Source organism: Aphelocoma coerulescens, chromosome 13, assembly GCF_041296385.1.
Source record: "Aphelocoma coerulescens isolate FSJ_1873_10779 chromosome 13, UR_Acoe_1.0, whole genome shotgun sequence".
NCBI classification, from domain to species: domain Eukaryota; kingdom Metazoa; phylum Chordata; class Aves; order Passeriformes; family Corvidae; genus Aphelocoma; species Aphelocoma coerulescens.
This window is the reverse complement of record NC_091027.1, coordinates 13456781-13480710: the sequence shown is the minus strand read 5'-3', so window position 1 is coordinate 13480710 and position 23930 is coordinate 13456781. Positions and strand designations below refer to the sequence as shown.

The 23930-nt window shown below is 37.8% G+C and overlaps 1 long non-coding RNA gene across 5 annotated transcripts in view; it reads right to left on the bottom strand.

Moving 5' to 3' along the window:
• Positions 1 to 7835: 7835 nt before the first annotated feature.
• The window catches only part of LOC138118004 (uncharacterized), a 34014-nt gene continuing 17919 nt past the window's right edge, over positions 7836 to 23930 (bottom strand). The window contains exons 2-5 of one of the 5 annotated variants that reach the window (XR_011154941.1): positions 11505 to 11649; positions 10499 to 10888; positions 8507 to 9966; positions 7836 to 8006 (exon numbers count right to left, since the gene is read on the bottom strand). This is a non-coding gene — a long non-coding RNA (uncharacterized lncRNA). Of the gene's footprint in view, positions 8007 to 8063; positions 9967 to 10498; positions 10889 to 11462; positions 11650 to 23930 lie in introns of those variants that run through there. The other 4 variants (XR_011154939.1, XR_011154942.1, XR_011154943.1 and 1 more) reach the window with 4 other exon arrangements.

The window sequence follows — 23930 nt, the reverse complement described above, 5'->3', positions numbered from 1 at the left end:
GGAATGCAGGTATCATTAATGGATCATCTGGATCATGGCAATTCCTTCCAAAAATTCCACCCAGTTTCTGGGCCCTACATGCCCAGAGCTTCACAGAAAAAAATGTGAAACTGATTTTACAAAGTGGCAGTTGAGTTCTGGCAAAACTAAGATCGTAGTGTGAGCATTCAGCAGATGATTTACAAATAAATGAAACCTGAACAATGCCAATTTTCAAAGATACATTTTCATAGAATATGGTTTTCAGCATGTTCTCTGGAGTCCTGCTTTCATTTCTATCACTACTGTGGTATCAATAATATTTCCATAGAATCGGTTTATTCCCATAGTAACCTTTACAGGAGATTTCTGGCATGAAAGTAAAGGTAGGCAATGTGGAGAGCTACTTTTCAATGTCAGGCTGTCAGCACATCCAGGCAAAGACACAGAGACACTAAAGCTGTACTGAATGCAATTCAAATGCAATTCAAAGTATTCACAAGTATTTACCCCTTTCTTGCTCTAGAAAGAGAAATCATCAAGAAGTTTTTTTTTACTCCACAAAAATATTAATATTTTAAATATAATAAATATATAGTTATTTTTAATATAATAAAAAGATACAATAGCTTAAGAATTAATAAAGCAGTACCAAACACATTAATGTATTATTGGATTTAAGGAAAATACTTCAAAGTTACTGGTTTTGCCTCTGTACTATAAATGTTGGATATTTCTTAACTTAATAAAGCTCCATAAGCTACTGCTGGTCAAATCTTGAGAAGTCTTAATAAATTCTCCAGAAAGAATTTCAATATTGTGAAGACTCAACACTTCAGTTATTAACTAGGTTATATTCTGGGTTTTTTAGCCTGATTTGAGAAAATCCTTTCACAAAATCAAAATATTTTTGTGTCTCAGTGTCTCAATAGATAAAAATATTATTTTGGTAAAAATTAGCCCTTTAAATAATAGATAAGTCAGTAACATCAGGAAAAATATTTCAGACTCTTTGGTTATGAAGACTAATAATGATAAAAATCAAACTTAAATTGTCAACACTTCAGTCTACACCAAAACCCGAGAGTCCTAATTGCATTGGTGTCATTGAGGCAGACTAATAAGATAAGTATATGTGCATTTAGTGTGCACTGTTGTATGTTTGTTGGGGACTAATCATAGTAAAATAAATCCAATACAGCAACGGAAAAGGTTGTGTTATGACTCATAAATATTTATAAACCAGGAAAACAGTCAAGTTGGGTTTGATGTTCAGGAAAGAAAAGATTTATTTTTCATGAATCCAATTCTTTAAGAGCTTCAGTGTGCAACATTTTTAATCTTTATATAAATGACCTTGATAGAATGAATAAATTGAGCAAGGCTATCACCTAGTGGTCAATGGGAGTAATATTTTATTTTTTTCTTGTGAGCTTTTTTATTTGCTGGGGAGGTGTTCTGGAGACCTTTTTTCCTCCATAGAGATTTGTCAAATACTGAATTGGCACAGCAATATTATATAAGCAGCTAATGAATACATTAAGAAACCCTTGTTGTGCCAATGTTTTATTACTTGTAATTTATTTTTACCTTCAGTAGCTCTTTTAAATCATCTCAAAAAGTCCTACTAAATCCTTAATTTCACTTAGTGTTTTTTTTTTTTAATTTCGGAAACAAACCTAAATGTCTGCCTTAAAAGCCTATTCAGACATTTTCAAGAGTATACAGCACTGAGTTCAAGCAACACTCCTTTAAACTATGACAAAGGGAAGAAAATACCAAGAAGGTAGTTCTAGCAGACAGAAAACCTAAACTTAAGGGAAAAATGAAAGAGTCATTCCTAAAATAAATAAATAAACAAATACAAAAGGAAATAATCAGTGTCAATTCCACAGTGAAAATAGGTTTGGATGTTTGGGGGGAGGGGGGGGAGGGGCTGGACTACAAGTTTTTGGGTATAAAAGCAAAGAAAACAAACCCCATCCACACATACATACACACTTGAAGCTCTGCACTACTGCAGTATCAGTATTCCAGGGCCCACAGGAGCTTGGTCACAGCCTGCTGCTCTGGAGGCTACACCAGCACGGAACAAAAGCCAGAGCGTGCCCTAAGCAGCTTAGTCCCTACACCTCCACACTGGTATTAGCCCAGGGCATTATATACAGGCTGTAGGATTATCTTATCAAGGGCACAGGGGCCAGAGCTTCAGGAGTTTAGCTGGACAATCAGTACACTGTAATTATTTGTCACGCTAGAAGAGGAAATAGTTTTCCATCTTGGAGGTTTCCTCCTTGTTTTTAGGCAGGCTTCTATCTCAGCTGAGACCAAGAAGTGAGAGCATGCAATTTTATCAGGAAGTATTGGTGCTGTGTATTTTCAAACCATTTAGAAAAGTTATTCTAAACAGACTTCACTGTTTTTTAAACACACAAAAACCCCAAACAAACAAAACCCCCCAAATCAAAACAAACAAAAAAAATTCCAACATTCAAACCAAAACTTGAGCTGTAACAAAAATAAGTTTCAGCTTACAAAAGAAAAAAGTTGTTAGTCTCCTAGACTACAGGGAACATCATTAAAAGATTGGGCACATTACTGCATGCAAGTTTCTCAGCCCATGGATGATAACAAATCTCTTTTCTCCATGACACTGTACAATATGCAGCAAGGAGCAGTACTTACAGAAATAATACAGAAGTTGACCTGAAATAGTGGAGAGTCCCATTTATTTGAGACACAAAATTAAAGTATTTCCCCCTCAATTTGACTCATGACATTTTTTCCTCAAGCCCCATCATTTTGTTTGTCTTGACTCCTTCAAACAGGACTTCAGTATTTCACCTGCAACCACAAGGGCACTGCACAGGTCACAAATCCTGTCTGCACAGTGGCTGATTGCAATTGGTGACCCCAACCACAGCTTCAAAGTACAACCCTGATAAGGAACAGCATGTCAGGGATCCCCAGTGAAATATGAAACGCCACACAGAAAGAGTGCCAGAAGTCAAAGGCAAGTTCCAAATACTGCTCTCACCACACTTCTTTCTCCGTGGTAATGGCAAACGATACATGTGCTACCAGTTTCTCAGTTGTCTACAAGCAATTATCTATTAGTCACCAACAAATACCACCAACACTGAGAATTTGCATGTAATGTATCCAACCAGTTACTACTGCCAGATCTTCCCCTACTCATCACTGAGCTACACCTATTCACATTTTGTTGCTGAAATACTCAGAGTAGACACCCAAGGAACTTCTACATGAACATATGAAGTGTTCATATGTGAATGTCACTTCAGACCTGAGACAGTATTTCCTAAAAGTTTTCACAGCCATGACTCATCCATAGTCTTCTTTCTCCAAGGCTACAACTGTTTTCTGCAGTGTTGTTTCTGCTAAACCTCTCAAATATAGGATTTGAGAGCAGATCTACTTGGATCACCCCATCCCAGGGAGGAGTATCCTCTCCTTACACTGAGTGCATGTCTATTCCCACTGAGTTGTAATGTAAGCATTATTTATAGTAATTGCAGTTTTTATCATGAGTTAAGTCACATCTAGAAATAGAATGCCACAACTATCATGTGTACCCATTTTTATTTCAGAAATAAAGGTCGAAGCTGAACTTCAGTGTGAAATTGAATTCCTCCTCTCTGATAGAATCTCTGATCATATCTGCAGGTGTTAATTGCTCTTTTAATAATACCAAAACTAACTACATTAAGGCTAACAGTAGGAACATAAACTATTGCAACTTATTAAGAAGGTCCCAAAGTATAAAGACATACCTTGTCCCCTTTTACTCCTCCAAAAGAGTCTGGTTAAAACCAGCACAGTGTCCAATTCCCTGAAGACTTTATTAACTCAGGCCTGCAGTGTTAAGTAAGTCAGATACCAGATCAGACAGAATTAGATTAGACAAATTAATCAGTGGAGAATGCATTGTATAATATCCAGTTCAACCTGCCTGCAATTGTATTTAATTTAGAATCTAGGGACAAGTTTCAGACTTTAATGACAAATTCACTTTTTTCTTCACATGCCAAAGTTAGCTGGCAATGTACTGACTGTGGTACCAGTAAAACAGAAAAAAACAGTTGCTGTACAGTATTAACATACTAGGCTGCTTGGTAGTTTGGGATTCACGAGGCATAAAATACATTGAAAACACACTTGCAAATTTGAGCTGTTTAGAACCTTGCTGCTTTATCTGCAGTTCAACTATTTAAATTGCACCTTCACTTGTGCTCCCATGTTTTTGAAAAGAAACAGCTCAACAATATTTTCTAGGAAAGTTTTGCCTCAAAGTACTCATTTCCTGCCTGACCACTCATTTTGACCTAACCACTGCATTGTCTAATGGATCCAGGGCTATTCCAGATCTGAATCTTTATTAACTTTTCATTCACCCAGATCCTTTATTCTAGGCACAAAAAGATTATTTGTAAGACCTTCAATTAAGGTCAACAGCACAACTAGCCACGCTACTTCTTTAACGGGGGGAAAATGAGAAATGGCACAAGATCCACAACAAACCAAGCCCAAACCCAAAAATAAGAGCAATATCCTCCCTCTTTCAACTCCTTCTCCCACTGTCAAATTTTATATATTTTAAAGACAAACTCAGAAGAATTGACCACATACTCAAACATATTTGATGTTGGACATGGCATCTGGAGTTCCACCTCAATCTTGGAGCAGGGGCAGCTGCAAAAGAACACTCAGGAATGGGTTCTGTTGATTTAGAACATCGCCAAGAACTCTCCCAGCTGTCTCTGCCAGTGGTCCCACAACCTTACAGCAGTAGAGATCTTTTCTATGTAATGTATGTAATGAATTTGAGCCAGAAATCATAAATGTCACTGAGGATCACAGGTTTTTTTTTAATTAAACCTCCTATTTTTTGGTAGGTAGTAACAAGTTTTCATTCTACAAGAACAGCTGTGCAAAAGAAATCTAGGTCATGAAGATTCCATTATTTTCTATGAAAGAAAATGTCAAGGGAATTTTTCCCTCACTATAAGTGAATTTTTAGCATTTAAAAACTTCAATATGATAAATCAATCACACAGTTTAAAGCTTTCACTCTCCAACAGAACAAAAAAAACCTTAAAATATTGTTTATTGTTTCTCCTCACAGAAATATTTCCCTCTTTCTAAAATAAAATTTGACTAGAATTGACAGAATTTTGTCAAGTACTGAAACTTTATCAGAACTTTAACAAAATATGTTGACAATCAGGATTTTCCAAACACCCTCCAAACAGAAGCAAACTACATAGTAAGTTGGGCATTACCCACCTCCCACTCTGTAGCAGGAAATGACAGCACATCCAAAATTAGCTTATCTTGTACTCAGTGTCCAAATACAAGATCCTTCATGTTCTGCGTGCACTGACTCAAATCAATGAATCGAAGTCTCCCTCAGAGTCAAAACAACTGTTTCTCTTGGCTAAATTCTGCAACAATTCTCACTGAAAATTTATTTTAGCTAAGCTGCTTCAAATCTAAGAGACAAAATACATGAACATGCTTGCTATCTCCAAAGCATTCCAGAAAGGAAACAAAGAACCCAAAAATATCTGTGTTTGGCTCCATCTCTAGAAGCCATGTGATATGGATGGAAGATCATAATGCAAGGTTAAAGTTAACAAATATTGATGAGAGATGCAGTGTAATGTGACATCTGCTACAGGCAGAATTACAGAAGACTACAATTTCATCCTCATTATTGTTTTTGGGGAAAAAAAGACTTACAGGTGTTGAATTTCATAAATAATATAGCTCTACAGTTTTATTATTCTCCCTGTCTTACTTCTGGCTTGAAAAATCAGTGCCTCAATTTTTATTAAAGATGATAACACAGTGCAGGGTTTGCATAGTCTCAAGAAGGCAATGACACGAGAAGCAGAATCTGTATTGCACACATTTATATGGATGGATTGGACCCAACAAATGAATTAGCTCAATCCAGCTCTTCACAGCTAGCACAGAATCTTGTTTTGGATTAATTTTCAGGCAGGAGAACTGTTTCACTCAGAAGATGAAGTGTTTTGGAATGAGTTTCAATGAGATAGTTAGAAACATCACATCAAATCTTTTTTTAAATCACAGACATTTAAACTGCCACAGCCAAAGAGCCTGTTCACATTCTGCTTTCAAACACACTAGTAAAAAATCCAAGGGAAAAATATAATAAAAACCTTATCTGCTCTGTGATCTTTTGGGAACTGAATAAGAATAATACTTAACAGTGATATAGCACTTTACCTCTTCAAAGCACTGCATAATCATTAACTGAAAAAATAATCTGACAACAATAACTCATCTACCTCCCATCTGCCATCAGCACTGCACTCCAAATGAGAGCACTGCAAAGAGAACATTACTTAGTACAGCCAACACCAACTTTCTTATCTCATTTCTCCAATTTAACTGGTACATTTCCTGCATGGGGCAAAAGGGGCCTCTGAGGGCAATACCAGTGACAAGAGCCCTAGCAGGCCACAGCTGATCAAGGTCAGCTCACACCACAGTAGCTGAAGGCTACAGTCACTGGAGGGCTGCTTATTCCAGACAGAAAATAGTCGGTGCTGATATTTGAATTAAAATCAAACCAAAACCCACAGAATTCTTCAATTGCCAGCTAAGCACTGAGTAACTAGGAAACTCATTGATCTTGTCTTTGGAAGGGGTGTGGAGGGCATGGAATAGCAAACTACTGAGCAAGTTCCATGATTCTCCTTCTCCAAAATATGCAATTTAAAATTGTAAATGCAAGATTTCCACACAGATTGACTTGACTACTAGAAATAGACCAGGTAACATTAAGTGTTTCTGTATTCAGTTTAGGACAAGTAGGGTGAAGCAGTAATTTATTACTAACTGGCTACTTCTAAGTCGCCTTATCCATTTGTCACATGTACATCCTTAGAAATTACTGTATAGAAATGAAAACCATGACAAGTAATCCAGAACATTCAAGAGGCCACTGTCTCAAAAATGCTCCCTGAGATAGGAAATACACAGAAAAAAGGATCCCTGATAATGTCTGCTTGGGAAAGCAGCTGCAGCAAACCAGATACACAAACGAGAGAACAGATACACAAAAGAGAGAATTTTCAGATTTAATCTCTCCCCCACCCATTTATTCCTTCATCTGTATCTTCTATACAAATGCTACGGTCCTGTGCCGGCTAGCACGATGTCCCGGGCACCGAGCAATCTTCTACCTGCCTCGAGCGAGGACGGACGGACACCGACTGCGGCGCAGGAGGGCCGGCGAAGCACCCGCTTGGGCTCGCCTTGCCCACCGGTGTCGAAGGCACGCAAGGAGGTAGGAAAGAAGCGGAGGGACTCCTTCGTGGAGGAAAAAGGTTTACTGCAAGGAAAAAAAAAAACAGAGAGAGAAGCCGAAGCCGCGTGGCTTGCAGGAAGCCTTGTACTCCCATTTTTTGGGAGTGGAAAACACACAGTAACCAATGGAACATGAGCCAGGGGCTGTTACCAAAGCGGGGAGAAGGAATTACAGCAAATGGGAGAAGGGGTAACAAAGACCAATTAACAACCGAAGAACATAGAACTCTCTGGAAATACAACCAAATATGAGAAATAAGGGGAGGGGAAGGCTGCGGCCAGTGGTAAGGCACGGATTTATATATTTTTCACAGCTTTATGAATGCTCTGAGCATTTGGGCTGTGGCAGCATCAAACCAATGGACCTTTGGGTGTACTTGATCTGGCTGACCCTGGTTTTGGCCATGGTTCACTGCAACATCTATAAACTTGTAACTGTGCTGTGTATTCTAGGTATTATGGAAATAAATAATTTACTTGCCTTTTACCTTGAATCAAGGGGAACTTCAAGGTAACTTTCCAAAAAGGATTTATCTCCTAAAGGCAGAGCAAGTCTAAAAACCAGAATACAGGGATTCCTTTACAAGTGCTTTGGCTTCTCGGCACATGCTCCAAAAGACTAAAATCATTTGTCCAAGACGGTCAGGCTGGTTTGACGATGACCACTGCAGGATCAAATCACTTTTAGTTACCAGGTAAAATCTGCAGAACACTCCAGCTTTCTGCTGGGATACTGCAGAGCTCACCTCACTGTCAGATCTATAGAGCAAACACCACCCGAGGTGTCATAGTCATAGCAAAAGCAGCTGCTGATGGCTTTACCAGGCAGTTTTCAAATCTCATTCACTCTCAGAAATATTTTTATTTCTTATATTTTATTTTTATTCACAACTTATTTGCATGGGCCAAGTGAATTTGGGCTTCATATACTGTAAATATTAGCAAAATGATAAATGATAAGCTTTTGTTATCTAGGAAGAAACTTTTAGATACATCTCAGACCATCTAGTAAAGGCACAGAAAACACCATTGATTGAGGGAGTACTCAACAAAGCAACTCATCTGAGGCGTACTAAACTATAGGCCCCAGTACTTTTGGGAGGCACAAGTTATCACATATAATCACAGACAGACATACAGGCCTTTCTTCTTTTTATGAACCTACATTTTGTGGTGTACATTATGGTTTCTATATCAACTTGTATTCTGCTGAAGAAGTCACTGTAGCATCACCTTGCAGAAATGAAGTTATCAACATTAGAAGCCCATTTACCGTCTTTTGAGAAAAGGGCACAAGCTTACCAGTTTGCCATAATTAATTTACAAAGCATTAAAGAAATTAACACCATGTGAATCAAAAGTTGTAACAGGAACAAAAAAACAACTATGACAATTTCATTGTTCACCAGTTAAAGTGTTTTCTTTAATTATTATTTAAAGGAGTTACTTTTTTCCCCCCTTAATGGACTAATGCAATAAAAAGAGACTTAGAGAGCTGCTCTTTCCTTTCTTCTCTTCAAGTCTGTGTGTAATTATTTCCCTCTGTTGTCGGTAGCTCCCCCAGGCTGCAGAACCACAAAGTAATCCAACATCACATTTTCATGGGGTCATAAACCCTGACTAGATGACAGTTAACTCCAGTGGCCAGTTTGCTAAGGAAGGGTCACAAAGACATTTATAATTCATGACTGTGAATTGCACAGTGTGTGTTTGAATGCATTTCAAACATTGTTTATGCCCTGTGGCAGTTTTACAGCTCTTTACACCAAAGCTTCACTTCTGCAAATACCTGCAGTTTCACTGAGGACAGCTCCTCTCCAAGGTTCCTGCCTTCTGCAGGCACCCCCAAACAATATTTGCACAAACAATTAACTAATTTACTGTAGCAAGTCTAAGGTACCATGCCTTTTGTCAATAATGAACCCTACTACTCATCTCTTTTAGAACTACAAAAGGGTGATTTTGTCATTGTCATTGGACCGACTTGTCCTTGTGTGCAGTCATAATAATATAAACTTCCTCTATTCCATAAATTAGTTTCTTCATTATCTTCTCCACTTAGCTCATTGATCCACAAATGCAGTACTCTTTTTGGTCCTTTAAGACTGCTATGCCAGCTTGAGCACTTTCCACAGGAGAGAAAAAAAAAAAGGCAACTCTTAACCATTTCAGTAAGAAATTAGATTGTTCTTTCTTGCACTGTCCCTAACAATAAGCAGCCTATATAACACTGCAGCAGTGACAAGAGGAGAGAAACTAAATTTAGATTGAGATTCAGCAGCAAGGTTTGTTTTCCTCACCCCCTTCCATTACTTCTCTAGCTTTCACTTAACAAAAAAATTTGGAATAAGGACAGTCCCAAAACTAGCAGAAAACAATGCAAAATTACTTCATTGAAAAAAGCAATTTCAAAATGTCATTTTTTCTTATTATTTCCTTTAAAATAGTATCTTTAGAAACATTCCCAGAGATGTGACTTATCTAGGAATAAAAGAAGAAATCAAAGTACAGTTTTGCTGAAATGCACAAAGCATAGCTGTATAAGAAAAGAGTTGGAACATCTGTTGCACAGCAGTAACTTCACTGACACCGGAGTGCACCCAGAGAAATCTGAAGTGGAAGTGGCTGCAGATTTAGGAAAGAACAGCAACAATTTAAGTTATGATGAGATAGTCTCACTGTCATCCTCTAATCTCTTGCCATTAACATATCTCCTCTCTTTTCCTGGCAAAATCTAGCCTTATTTGTGCTTTTGCTACTATCACACCCCAAAATCAGATTAAACTATCCACACTGTCCTATAGAATGTGCATTAATAATTCTTACTTACAAAGAATGTCTGTCTTTTCTGTACACCACAGTTATTCAGGTAAGAAATATCTTTAGGTCATGACTCAAAACAGCTGAATTATTTCTGCTCTTGCACATTACTAACTGAATCAGAGCTGTGGTTACCTATCCCTTAGAATACTATTACTGTTGCCTATCTTCTGCCTGGTGAGTTGCAAGTTTAATAACAACCTCAGACATAACAGAAAAACATATCTAAAGCACACAAACCCTCTACATAGGGTTCTACATAGAAGAAAATGTTAAATTAAACCTAATCTTTTAAAAACATTTGTATTCCTCATATTTAGGTAAATACAATACCTACCAGCTACTTTTTGGGCACAAAGTCCTTGCCAGTAACCTTTCAGATTTAAGTGCCATGGTCTGCAGAACTACTCCCAACAAATGCACATGGAGCAGCTCCCTGGAGAAGCACTAAGTATTGGTGCAACACAGTGTTACTTATCTTCCCTTCAATTTTATCCTCTTAAGTTGGGCTGTTTGAAGCAAAATCAATTCAAGTTGCTTTGGTTACTCTCACTTTCAGAGTCTGAACCATTACCTGGAGCACTGCAGCACCGACTTAGCTGCACTCAGATCTATGTCAGGCCTTAGTGTATAATTCTGTGCTGTTCATAGTGCATTATATTCAGCAGTGTTGTATTTTCCAGTTAGTTGTTTAAGCACTAGCACGTTTATATTGTCCATGACAAAACTGTGGAAGAAATGAACTGTATTGTTGTCTACCAAAGGGCATAGGTAAAGAGTCCATTATATTTCTTTCAGCATCTAGAGAAACTGAGTAAAATAACTTCATTCCTCTGTTGGTAAAGAGGAAACACATCTGCTAATGAAGGAGCAGCTGAGGTTTTCCATGAGAATGCACTTCCCGTACAGAAACCTGGCATTTCTCCTTCAAGAACCTTTTTATTAATACACAACTGACAACATATTTTTTGATTGAAAACTGGACTAAAATTTTGATAAGAAGTCAATACTGGAAATGTATATATTGAAAAGCCATGCTGCAGTACATCCACCTCTCATGTGAGCCAATTTGAAATTGTGTGCTTTAGTACTTTGTGTGGGTTTGGACGTGATGGAAATACCACATCTGGGGAAGTTTTGTTTCTCAATAACCATGGTCTCTGTGAGAAGAAAAATCTTCCTTACAAAAACCCCCAAAATTTATGATGGGGAAGAAGGGAGTCTGTCAAAACCAAGTAGTCCCAGTCACTTTTTTCTCTGCAAGGACAGCATCAGCTTGAGCCAACACCGAGTGCTCTCACCTGCACAGCACTGCAGGTTTGCCTGGGGAGCTCTGTCCTCACCTGGCCTTAGCAGCACCATCCCTCTCCAACATATTGCTTGCAGCAGTATTGTTAACACTGTCTGGAGGAACTCAGTAGAGAACTGTCATCCTCAGTATTCAGCCTTTTTGAGCAAAGTAGTGCCCTTCATGTAACAGCGTCTCCCCTGGGAATATCACCAAGGAAAATCCAGGTAAGGAAACTGACAAGTGAAAACCTTGTTAAAAATTTAAATTCTCTAACAAATGTTCATATTTGTATGCCCATTTTATTGGGCTTTAAAATTATAAGCTGCATTTAGAAGCAGCTTAGAAATAAACCAGCTGGAGTAAAAAGATATTTTTGAAGGAATAATTAATAAACAATCAGACAGAAGTCTCCTCTAAGAGGAGGGTCCTGTGGATGAAAGTCAAAAGTAAAGCATTCAAATAATGTGCCGGCTATTTATGCTGCAGAGGGGGGGAAATAGTTACCTGAAATCTTATTCTTGCACATTTTCACCCACTTATCAACAAATGAAGCAAATTTCATATGCAGCTCCTGGTCTTTTCCAATAGCTTTCAGGAACTCTGAAGTTCTTTTTTGAATGTCAGTATTGTTTTTCGCTAAGTGCAGGAAATGCAGGAAAGGATAAGGGTGTGTTGGGGGCAGATGATCTTATTCACTGGGGCAAAAGGCACAATGTGGCCACCATGATATTTAGACTGTTCAGGTGCTTTAAAACCATGTCAAACATTCCATATGCTTTAGCAGCACACAAGAAGCTTCAGCAGAGTGGTCAGCAGGACAGGAACCCATAAATCAGCCTGTGGCCACAATGTGGGGACTGGTGGTTACAAGCACATTAAGGGAATTCAGTGATGAGATGGTAAGAAGCCAACTCATTATAGTGACAAACAGCACCCAGATGCAGGAACGCCTGCTCACAGAGGCAGACACCTGCCCTTGCAGGCAGCCACTGCTCTCAGCCCACATGCTGGGACAGGACAGATGTGCTGGCACCCTGGGACAGGGACAGATGATGGCCCAGCCAGCCAAAGCATGAGCCCAGCTCGGCCTAGTGGCACCTGCACCCTCAAGTGCAGGGCAGACTGGTCCCTTGTCCTACAGTAACAAAGGCAACAATTATCTTTTATGATGACAAAAAAAAAAAAAAAAAAAAGAAAATTCAATTCCCCTTCTTAATTTCCACAATCAGTTGATCAGTTGTTTCTTTATTGGGGCCCCAACTTTAGCTTACAGCAGGAAAAGAGAAAAAATCCTTACTGATAACAAATACAAAATTCAGGAACATAGAAGCAGAGCAATTGCAATGTACTTTTCAGGAAATATGAAAAGTAGTCTTTGGATGGGCTCAAGCAGAAATAAATACAGATAAAATACATTGTCCAAGAACATTAAAAAAGATATAGTCCAGAGACCTTGCCCCAGAGTTCTTTCAGGGGGCTTGGAAATAGCTGAAGGGGACTGTTGTCAGGGAAGATGCTGCTTTACAGCCAAATGGTGAGGTGTGGATACTTGATGTTCATTTAAAGATAGAGGAAAAAAAATAAACTGCAGGCATTGGAACACCCATTCTGTAAGGGAATGCATGATTTAACTAGATGTGTAAGTCCTCATGTTAGGATCCACTGAAGGCTGGAAATAACACATGGGTAATCATAACATTAAATTAATGGAGTAGTTTTTCTCAGACTCCTTTGACTATTTGTGAAGCTGAGGCTCCTTACTTTGCTGTCTAAATTAGATGTCCTAAATAAGGCAAATTCTTCAGGCAATATATTATTTTTGCTCCAGCTAGATGTTTTAGCAAGTAATGTTCAATAGATTTGCTTAAAAATTATGGTACTGCAAGCAAAAGAAGCAGGAGAATATGAAACCAGCTGCAGTTACTTAAGTAGCATAACAGCTACTTGAGTTATTCACAGGAATTTATTCAAAACTGGAAGTTTTCAGTTCAAGTATTTTCAAGAATTTAGTTCTGGCCCCAAAGGGCAGCAGTTCGTTTAGGAATGGGACGTTACAGTAACAGGCATGAATAAGAGGCCTCTTTAGATTACAAGGACAAGTCTTAATGGTAAACTAAGGGTCTCCAAGCTGACTGTCAAAGCACATAATCAATTTAAGGACCCAAACAGCAATTAATGTAAAGCTTGTTTCAGTAATGGCATGACCAAGTTGGGCCTGTTACCCTAAATACAGTAAGTCAAAGGTATAATTTATCTGATTATGTGTGCAAATACCATCAAAGGACATGTTGAAGTGAAGGCACTGTGGTTCCTGCCATGGTGAGGCAGATTGCAGCACTGAAGGGACCCTGAATGAGCACTGCCTCTGCTTGTCCCCCCCACAATTCACCTCCAGAGCTTCATTCTTGCAATCAACCTGCATTAAGAGACAGCTTTCAGTGCAGAGTTGAACTTTAAGTTCCCAAATCTATTCAAAACCAATACTTAAAATGGAATTGTCCTTTTCTAATGGAACCAAGCTGTGCTTTCTCCCTCCTCTCCTTTCATAAATGTCAAAAAACTCAGTTGGTTTACTCATTTACAATAGAGAACCTTTTGCCATGGAAAAACATTGCATAGCTGTGGTTCAAGGGTAGGTCATCATGTATATAGTTTTGAGATCCAGAGACAAAAGGCTTCATAAGGCTTTTGTTACTATAGCAAAAAAGCTGCAAATGCTGTAAATAAAAGAAATTAAACTCTCTCTGATTACATTTCCTTGAGATTAGCAATGACAGCTGCCCATGTATCACAGAAAGCAGAAAAACACAAAGCTGATCTGCAAATACAATTACTACATTTTTGATATTTAAATGTGAAAGTAAAGCTATAATGAACTAATGCACTAAATTAATTTCAGATTGCCAGGGATAACAGAGCCACTCAGTTTATTTCTAATTGCTATATCAAAGTTTTTTACTCTGAAATGAATGTCAAGGTACATCATCCAGGCCTGAGCATTTTGTAGGTCTGCATTTCTCAGGCACCTCAAAAAGCATTCTCATAAACACTTCTTTATAAATCATAACGCTCCATATAAACAAAGTCACAGAGGATTACACTGATGTCAATTACTGTAATTTCTTCTTCAAAACACTAGTTTGATGATGGACTAATAAACTTAATCATTTTTAAAGCCTGATTACTTTGTAAACATAGTATCAAGTAGAAATACATGTAACAGCAAAAAACTTTTGTCCCTGAAGCAACTCTCAAAAAATTCCCACTCAACCTATAGTCTCATTTTCCATAGTAAATCTGCTCACTGGGCTCATGGTAAAGACTAAACCTAAAATAATATTACAAGCAGGTCCACTGAGCTTGCAGCAAATTATGAGTTTTATAGGTGTAAGGGGAAAGGAGGTTTTATGGTAACACTAAAATGACTGGTGCAAAACACTATAAAGCTTCCTGCTGCTTGATAAAGAAGTGCTCCATATTTAAGAGGCAAAAAACGTGTATGAAAATCTGTATAAAATAATGGAAGTGGCTTCTCTAAGTAGTTGGATATATTTAGATGTGAATTTCTTAAATCTGTTATAGGCTAATAAAAACCAAAAAACCTCCAAGTTCTTTCCTACCTTTGTTCTTACAAGCACAATACAAGAGCAGTATGAGAAATGCAGCATCTCTTATACAATTTGAAGGCTCTAATCCAGAGCTTCATCTCCAAACTTAAAAGGAAAGTGTTCCAGTTTGCCCAAAACCTCTTACATAAGCAAAACTGAACATGCTCTAATAGTCAAATGGTGATAAAAACTCTTTAAACTACAATTGACCACTACCTAGAGGATTGCTGATTAAAGTCCTTGGGAATGAAAATTTTACACTGGTGCTTTGAAAGAAGTCTTCTCCTTGCAACCACACATTTTTAAAACCAGGCTCCACACAGAATTGTAGTCCTGCAGTAGTTTATTGGCAACCTAAGCAAGCTGGGTCCAATTACACAATTTTGAAGGCGACTATTTGGTACTTCTATTCTTTTAATCGTTTTCTAACACATCAACAATTTTGCAGAAATCTGATCAGCAGACCTGCAAAGGAAATATCCTCCCTCTCTAACAAAGATTTATGATGTTGAGTTCTCATAATTCAATACATGATGAAAAATAATCTTATTAAACAAAGATTTTAATCCTTTTTCTTATTGTGATGAATTATCAATATCATGCTTTATCAATCATACAATATTACCTAAAAATAGAGTTGATGAGGGCTTTTGTGCTGTACCCAAGTTTTAGTCTAAATAAATAGCTATTTAATATCTACTATACAAAATGACCATGTGAAGAGATGCCTTTCCAATTTTACATCCTGATGAAGAATAAATGCCTTGCAACTAAGAGTTCCTCAGTGCTAATTCAACCATTGTTAGTTCCATTTGCAATAATGTCATCCTTCAAATACTGGCAGTGATTACTGCCTGACAAATGTTATGCTTACTGGTGGGTTTGTTTGACGACTTTGTGCACCTTTTTGCAAATCACAATTTAAAGAAGAACAAGAAAAGGAAACAGCAAATTAACTAATTCTTGGACAAAAGTATAATATTTCAGGCCGCTTCAAAGATTGATCTTATCCACATTGCGTGACCATCCACACTGTGCACATGGAAACCAGCACGTAGCGAGTATTGTCCATCTGAGCCAACAGGTATGACTTTTTATAAATATTTTTAAGTCTGGGTTTCACATTTTACAGTTCATTGCTACTCTTCTCCCAGGTTTTGTACAGTTCCTTCATTTTTAAAACAGAACAGTATTGACAAAGTTATTCAAACAATATCCATCTTGTTTAACAACTAACCAATTGACTAAAATGATAGGTTCCTATTTCTCATGTGTCAGAAGTCAGAGAGAGGTAAGACAGGCTTAAGGAATACAGCTGCAGAGCAGGAAACATTAAACCTTGTGGAGAGTAATGAATTAACAAAATGCACTTTGATATTGCTTATCAAAGAGCTACAGCACATTGACTCAAAAGTGGGAAAATATCTTGGCACTTAAACAAGTATAGTCAAACTCATTCATTTCCAATCTCTACATTACAAATGACAGAATAAAGGCAGAGTATGACACAAAAATAGGAACAAGTTCACGTTTTCAGAATGAGCTGTACCACAGCTCCATGTTCTTAGTAACATACGTACACTGGGTTAATATTGTGGTAGAAGACAGTAGAAGAAAAATCAAGTGACTGGATGGTCGAGGGGTATTTGCAATAGGTTTTTGCAATTTTCAGGGCTGAAAGACTGCACAAAATTGGCTTCTGTCTAACTTCAACAGTGTCATATAAAGTGCTTCCTAGTGATTTCATCACTATCTGCTTCTGGCTCTTTGTTAGAGATACTATTTTGTTCTACTAAAAATAAAAAATACATGAAGAGCTTCTTTTTCTTGGTTGGTTTTTTTTTTTCTTTTATTTTAAAAAACTATTTCCTTTTCATTGAACAAATATTAGCAGAGAACTACTTGCACCTATGGCTTTTTGTTGAAAGACCAGCTTGGCAGATCATGCCACTCAGAGTAAGTGAACTAGAACTTGACTCCAGCAGCTATCTACAGCACAGTCAAATTGTTCTGAATAATGTAAATATTCCAGATCTCATAGGGTTGTAGTAATAAGAAATTCCTATCAAAAGAATGTGTGTTTTCATCAAAGCAGAAATCCATGGCAGTGAAATATTGCCTTTGTGCTTGCTTTGATTTCTGACTGATTGTTAATGATGAGACAGACAGCTGTATCAGCCTTACATCTGATTGGTTTGGATGCTTGAAGTTGCAGCAGTCCAGCTACTCACTGTTGTTTCCTGGGGGTGTTATTATACATAATAAATCAGAAAAAGTAAAGATTAATTCCTTACTACAACATGTTTCTGTCAACATCATGTCTCTTGGAAGAGAGCCTTCTGCTCTTTAGGATGCATCTCACATTTTGTGAATGTAATTCCTGGGGATAAAAAAATGCTTGTATCAGGACAAAAATAGTGGACACAGCTAATCTTATAATAACTGAACTTATTGGGCAAAGAGTGTCCTTTCCACAGAAATCACCTACAAAAGTGAAGATAAAATTAGATATTTCTATGAAGAGAGAAGAATAGTTGTATTTACTGTAATTAGTATCACAGTCCATCCCAAGTGTTTAAGTGATCACAAGCCAAGCACAAAAGCAATAAACAAACCACCAAGTTGAGCTATTCATTCAACTTTCCACAATGATTCTGATCTCAAGCACCAAAGGCATTTTGCTTACAAAAACTCTTACTATCAAACCTTGCAGTATTTACATGCTCTATATGGATAAGAAATCATACCCAAATTTAATGCTTTAAAAAAAACCAAACCAACAAGCACAACAGTTAAAGTTCAAAGAAAGAACTCCTTGAAAACTGTATTTTACCAGCTCTTTGTTTGAGGCTCTGCATTCATACCTTAGCTAACACCCAAAGCAAGAAAATGATACTTGCTCAGTCACAAAGAAATCTGTTGCCATGGGAAACCCAAAGATATCAACTCAGGAACTGATAGCAGGAGTAAATGAAAATCCACTTCAGACATACAAAGAAAGTAAAAATCAACACACAGGGCTATGCAGCAATTGTGATTTAATCCTAATTTAGGAAAGAGTTTGTGACTTTTGATTGTGGAAGCTGTATCTGCACAGTCCATGTGCAGTTGACACTTTTTGCTTTAACTTAATATCCTTCAGAAACTCCCGTTCTGCCAATCTGCAGAGTGACATAACTAGACCTGCGCATTCATCCCAGTGTACGTTTTTCCACGAAATGCCTTTCCCACAGGTCCCAATGGAGTCAGCAAAATAGACAGGAAAATAATCATTGAGAACGAACTCATCCTTGTACAGAATATTATGTTAAACTCCTTTTTAAGATCTAACGCTTATAAGTTACTTTCCAGAAGACCTAGGGTCTCCCCTCAGACAGAATTCAAGTACAAACTCCTAAGCACTCACCAATTGATAACAGCTCATTTTGAAACACAGATTTAGAAGAAACATAAAGATTTGAGTTACAGGGGCTACCTGTGTTGAGATTAGTGGGAATAGGAAAGAATTTGGGCCCAGTGAGAGTTAATTAAAATAGTTAAGAGAGCTGGACCTGAAATGGGTTTTAAGATGTTAGTAACTGATTACCAAATAAGTGATGATCTGTCATTTGCATATTTGCTTAGCTGTGCTTAGAATGAGGAATAGAAACATTGATAAGTTGGTGTAGGCAACAAGGACAATTACCAATTTCCTCCCTTTGTGGGAACCTGTCCAAAAGTCATGCAAGAGGAAACTTAGAGGTCACTAAATAATTAGGATTGTTAAAATTCAGAGAGGCAAAAAGGTCAAAATGAGGAAGATGAGTTGCTTCATCATTTTAGGACCACTGACCCAATTCAAGACCACCGACTCAAATCAGGACACACACTATGCATGCTTAATGACATTTAAGCTCATTTCCATGCGAAGCGGAGAATGGGAGGTGTTAACGTTGTGAATATGCATTTGTATTTTGGATCATCATCATATTTGGAAATAAAAGGTATCGTGTTTGCTTGTGTCAGGGCCCTGCACCTTAGGGAGCTATCCCACACAGTGCCTGGTGCCAAATAAAACATACATTTTCTAACTCTAAACTGTTAGAGAGTTTTTGTCCGTCTCAGTTGGATATCGATATTAGATCGATATTCATATTTTGGTAGATCAATTTCAAGTGATTCATAACTCACTTCAAGAATTTGTTGTAGGCGTTAACTTGTGCAAATGTAATTTCAACAGAATTTGCTGACAAAGCACCAAAGTAAAATAATTTGTAACTTGCTAATGACAAAAGAGATGGAATGCACTCCTATCAGTGTAATGGCTTCATAATATTCTCAATATCCAGAGGATTAAAAACTTGGTTATTAATCAATAATCCATCAGCCATGGTATTGTGAAGCAAATCTGTTATTGGTATTTAAATTTCTACTAAAATTTCTGAGTAGAACAAAAGCTTGGGATGTTCTGTTCAGCTTTGAAAAAAACAATTGCATTGATTAATGAAAAAAATGCATCAGTGAAGCGCTTTGCTTCAATCTGAGTTCAGACTTTAAGGTATCCCAGAAAACACTTACAATCTCAATATTTAAATGCACCAAGAATACTACTGGTGAGAACAAGATCATTATTCAATGCTGCAATTCGGACAAGTCAAATACTCTTAGCTCATTTCAGATCAGTATGTATTTTTCTAGCACTATAATTCATCTTCCTGATAGAAATTGTGCCTCAGGCTCTCATACAGTCTTTGCCAAATCAAAAAAAAAAAAAAAAAATTAGGATACCTTCTGAAATTAAATTCCAATTTTGTGCTATGCTTTTTCACATTCTTGACTTATTGTCACTGGCACCTAAAGGTAGAGGCTTACTAGCATTGTCCTGTGATTGGCTGCTGCTCAGACCAGCAAGTGGCTCACAAAACACTCAGCTGAGATTTTGTTTACTTGTTTGGTTCAGAGTTTCAAGGGTCTATAGCATCATGTACATAAATATTTTTATGTGTCACTCTGTAGAGGTTGCTCATGAGAGAGTAACTTCAGATGCTAAATATTTATCTTAACACTATTAGTAATTAGACAGTGATTTAGTCTCATTATTGTAGCATTTCTCCAATTTTATTCTTGAGCTCAAAGAGGAAACACAAGCACTCTGCCATGACACTCACCCACTCCTGTTTAGTGGCCAGAGTACAATTCTATAGGTTCCTTATTTACCTACAGGCACTGGGGCATGTTTAGACCAACAGCTCCAGCCATTAGTAAGATGGCAAAAACTGTTAAGGTTAGTTAGAACTTGCTCTTTCAAGAAAGCTGTACACTGCAAGACAGCTTTTCACAGGAGCAAATTTACAGTCTAGACCACTTTGAGTTCTACTTGTTTGCAGAAGTTACCAAGTGTGACATTCTCCCTAAACAGAATCATTCCCCTGGGAGGAGCAGAGTCACTGTAGCACAAGCACTGAAGTTGCCTCATCTTGGAATAAATAAAGAACATGCATTGAGGGGTTGCCTTGAGCAAAAGTGACGGTAAGTGTGCAAAAGCTGAAATCTTTGAGCATCCTGTCTAATGAACACATTTCCAGGTCTGTCCTGTAATGACATGCTGGCTGGTAACTGAAAAGTTTGCTTGCAGTTTGCATTTCAAAACATGTCCAAATAATCTACTTGACAGATAATGAAACTTCTTGCAATTACCTTTAGCTCGAAGCAGAGTTCTTCAAATATCATTTTCATATTGATTTGTGATGAAGTTAATTATGTTTTCCTGCAAGCTGGAACCCACAGCCAAAACCAAAGACTAATCAAACCAACTGGGACTAAGATAGTTGTAAAAGAACCCTTAAAATACAGACCAGAATAAAATGACTCTTGGTCTTTGACAGAGTGACTTGGCTCCCTGTAGGGGATAAGGGTTAAATCTCATCACAAACAGACAGAAGCCCTTGCAGTCCACTAACAAGGGTGGAGGATTACCAGGAGCTCCACATCTGTTATTGACAATGCTGATGAGCCTAATTGGCAACACACAGCTGATCCCCCTGAAGCAGCAGGGGAGAGAAACAAATAAAGAGCACAAAGGTGGATAAGACAGTTTGAGCAATGCACTTCCCAGAGTGGCTCTGGATAAGCTGCTCTTGCACACTGGATCTCACCAGCCCCTCCAGCAGAAAAGTATCCGAGGCTGGGGGGCTGCTGCAGGTTCAGCACTGGTGCAATAATAGAGTTCTGGCAGACAAAGAACAGACATACACAAACAATAAGCATGACAGCAAGACTTGTCCAAGAAAGCCACTACTTTCTGATAGAACAAACATGCCCTACCTGACCCCCCCCAAAATAATTTACTAAAGAATTACGGTTCTAACTTCTCAGCAAAATCCTGGAGTCTGTGACACCACATTTTGTATTAAGCTTATTATTACAATATTTCTTTAAATGAAAAAATTACCTAATTTTACATTTAATTTCAGATCTATTTGGAGAATATTCTAACAGTTATACTATGCTCAAAGCAGTTCATTACCAAAATATAACCCCCTTCCAGCCTGAACTGGCTTTGAACAGGGCCTACTCTCTGCAGTTCAACAGCCAACTTGTTACAGCATTACAGAAGCCATCTCAAAAGTCAGGAGAAAATAAAAATTATGTCATCAGGCCTAATATCATAAAATTACATACAACCCAGGTTCCCAAAGTGGCCTTTGCTCTTTTATTATCACTTACAAAATACAAGTTGCTGTCCAAGGAATTTTATTAAAGAGGTGACCTCTTGCAAACACCAGCCTACACAACTGGATTCCCTTCTTGCAAACCTCTTTCCCCAGCAAGATCCCAGCTGCCAAGACATGCTGTTGGAGTCCATGAATTATTCTTAATTAGAATATAATCAGAATGCTGGTGTCACCACATGCCAGAAATATGACAAAAGGAGAGCCAAAGTGTGCAATTAGTGAGCAACTGCAGCTACAGAGAGCCTTCAGAAAAAGCAAAGCCAGGTGGAAGGTGCAAGTCCACCCTGAGTACAGGTCCCTCTTGCACTCTCAGGCTGGCTCTGGCCACCAGTGACCATGGTGACCTCAGTTTCCTAATTGGCTGTAATGTGTTTGAAAGCCATTGGAAAGACTCTCTGGAGACTTTTTTTTCAGGCTTTTCATTAACTTGTGAGATCAATACATTCTCTCTGTACTAAGAGGATAAAAGGAACAAATTAGGACAAACTAAACCAGCTTTGAAACATTCTTGGGATTTTCCCAGCCTTGATATGTACCAAGTTATATCTATTCTGGAACAGACTCAGTCATTTAATTTACTCCCCTTTTGACAAAGGTAGCCATTAGAAAGAAGAGTCAGGATTTTGGTATTGTAACCCACCTTAATATTGACAACTGTAAAAATCTATCCAAACACTACTACAGACAGTTTGTCCCAGACATCAACCTCAGTTGAAGTCACAAACTGTGCAGCAAGAGTACAATGATTCACCTTTTATCAGCAATCAATGAAATTTTCAAGCAATAACACCATTTTCTGTTAGCACAAAATTTCAAGATTACTGCCCAGTTAGAAATTATAAAAATATCTACATTAGGAAGGGTAGGTGTATTAAAACGTGCCTTTCTCCAAGGGTTATCAAGAACTAACACAGAAATGATTCAAAAAAGACTCTGTGATTGAAAATGCACTCTGGCAAGTCCTTCAATTCTTTCCAGTCTTCTTTTTATACACACTTCTCTCATTCAAACATTTATTCACAAATTTTGTGAGTTCATAACTAATATCCTTCCAGGTGGCATTTGTCAACACATCTCAGAGTGCTGAACTGCTACGAGATCTGCTTCACCATTTGGAATTAGGAACGCCTTATCCCAAACACCTCAAAACTCCCCAGTCAAACTTAGAAATTTAATATGCAGCTGATGTTTTTTCACTTCATATTAAAATGAGTTACTTCAGTGAAACAAACATAAAATTATTTTTCTTTCATGTTTAGATATTAGTCAGAATTGAAAGGGCATTTGGAGTGTTTGCTGAAATATGTCTGCAAACTTTGCTCCTGTACCCATATCATGAGCGTGGTGTCCAGCTGCAAGAGTTCCTCAGCTATCACCTGGGGCTTTGCAAGCATCTGAAGTCCACAAGTCTTTTAGGTCCCTCTCCAGGCATATGAATAAGATTTCACAGCAGGACACATCAATTCAGCAATCAAACCTTCAGTTTAGACAGGCTTCTCCTCTGGCTCCAGAAGGCAGCCCTCCCATTCTGTTTATTCCTCACATGCCTTTAACTGAATTCCTTGCCATTTCATGGGCATTACTGTAGATTTGTTTTACATGATCAGGAGACAAGCTTTTAAATATATGTTATGCATTAAATATCACTTATATTCAGCAGGGAAGGAAAAACATTTCTGGAGTACAGTAATTTTACAGACTCTGGTTTCTAATAAATTTTCACAGCTACCTAAACTGCATTACCAAGTTCCAGTTTATTGTCAAGCTTGTGCACAACATCCCTCAGTGGCATGTCAAATCTTTACCAAGGCAGCTGAACTCCTAAAGCTGTCCTCATTGGCAGGAAACTTGTCAGATTAAATTGCCACCTCTTGTCAGGTAAAGATGTATGATTCGATATCTCCCTGTGGCTGATGACAAAAACTGTCCTTCCATTTTGGATGGATTATGAATGTCCAGTGTTCCTTACTATGAGAAAAGATGTATCTAGTGGTGAGAGGAAATATTCCTTGCTGACCACTTTAAGCACAGTTTATTATAAATATAGACATAGGAACACAAAACTCCTACATTTTTAAAATTGTTTTGCTCAGTTTTTACTTTTTTCCAGGGTACTTTCTTACCTGTCTAGAGAATCAAAAAATTAAAGTATTTTCA